Source organism: Nematolebias whitei, chromosome 18 (genome assembly GCF_014905685.2).
Source record: "Nematolebias whitei isolate Nwh7 chromosome 18, NemWhi1, whole genome shotgun sequence".
NCBI classification, from domain to species: domain Eukaryota; kingdom Metazoa; phylum Chordata; class Actinopteri; order Cyprinodontiformes; family Rivulidae; genus Nematolebias; species Nematolebias whitei.
Window position 1 is genome coordinate 23,310,135 of NC_056515.1, and position 1,322 is coordinate 23,311,456.

Below are 1,322 nucleotides of genomic sequence, written 5' to 3' on the forward strand. Positions count from 1 at the left end.
CAGTGAAGAATCCACCACCGTGCACCACCACCAGTGAAGAATCCACCGCCGTGCACCACCGCCGATGTGCACCATGCACCGCTTGTGGAGGATGCACCACCATGCAACACTGTTGTGGTTTATTTTATTTAGTGGATTAAATAAAATAAGACTAAATTTTGTAGCTTAATAATAGTTTTGGTTTTCCTGTGACTTATTTGCTGTATGATGAATGGTAGGAGATTAAATATATACGCTCCCAATGTTTTGCTGTTCTTTTTTTTTTTGTAAATAATAAATTACGTTTTTTGTGAATAGTGTCTTGAGTTTCTATGACGTCTCATCGACTAGTCGACGTTGACTCGACTTTTATCATGTTGAAGCAGACTTTAAAACTATGTTGTTGTTCAACGCCTAGTTCACGTACAGGTATGTAATATTGGATAATTTTCATCAATAAATAAATGACCAAGTATAATATTTGTCTCATTTGTTTAAATGGGTTCTCTTTATCTACTTTTAGGACTTACTCTTATTTAGTGAATACTGATGATGTTTTAGGTCATATTTATGCAGAAATATAGAAAATTCTGAAGGGTTCACAAACTTTCAAGCACCACTGTAAACAAGATTTTGATTTACACAAAATGGCAGCAAAAAATAAAAAAAATCCACACAAAAGTAAAAAGATAAAACCCACATGGTTCTCTAATGTTATCGTCTCTATATTTGTATTCCTGTTTTTCAGATCATTTGAAGTAACTGTAAACAAATGCATTATGACTCTTTTCAAATTACAAGCTTAAAATTATGCTTTAGTTGTCAGCTTTGATCTGCCATTGAAAAACACTGAGTTGATTATTTTTGTCTTTTGCTTTATTCATTATGTCACTGCAGGGAAAGATTGGAGAGCCAGGAGAAACAGGTTCTAAAGGTTTTCCTGTGAGTTTATTTTACTTATATTTATACACATAAAACCATAAATACTTTATTATTTTGTAAATATGCTTAATTTTACACATGTACTATATAATTTAAATGTTAGAAAATGTTTGAGTTATCTGTAAATAATACTGCGGTGTGTTTTAGATATTTTAGTTGTCAATGGTAGTATACAAAAAAAAACTTAAGTGGTGAATCAATATTGGATCATGCTGTGAATTTATTTGACTTTTGCTTTCTGTCTTCAGGGAATTCAAGGACCTTCTGGACCTCCAGGGGACAAGGGAATAGCTGGTGAACCGGTATTTCCAGCATTTCTGTTAATTTTCACTGATTTATACAAATATTGTCACATTCCTGATTATATCCTGGTATCTAGATATTCCTCGTTCCTTTTCCTG

General features: G+C 32.8%; 1 protein-coding gene across 1 annotated transcript in view; it reads left to right on the forward strand.

Annotated features, from left to right (window-relative positions):
• Positions 1–1,175: 1,175 nt before the first annotated feature.
• LOC119424437 (collagen alpha-1(XXVII) chain A) overlaps positions 1,176–1,322 on the forward strand; it is a gene marked incomplete at its 3' end in the record, with an annotated part of 4,927 nt that continues 4,780 nt past the window's right edge. The window contains 1 exon segment of the mRNA XM_037691916.1: positions 1,176–1,223.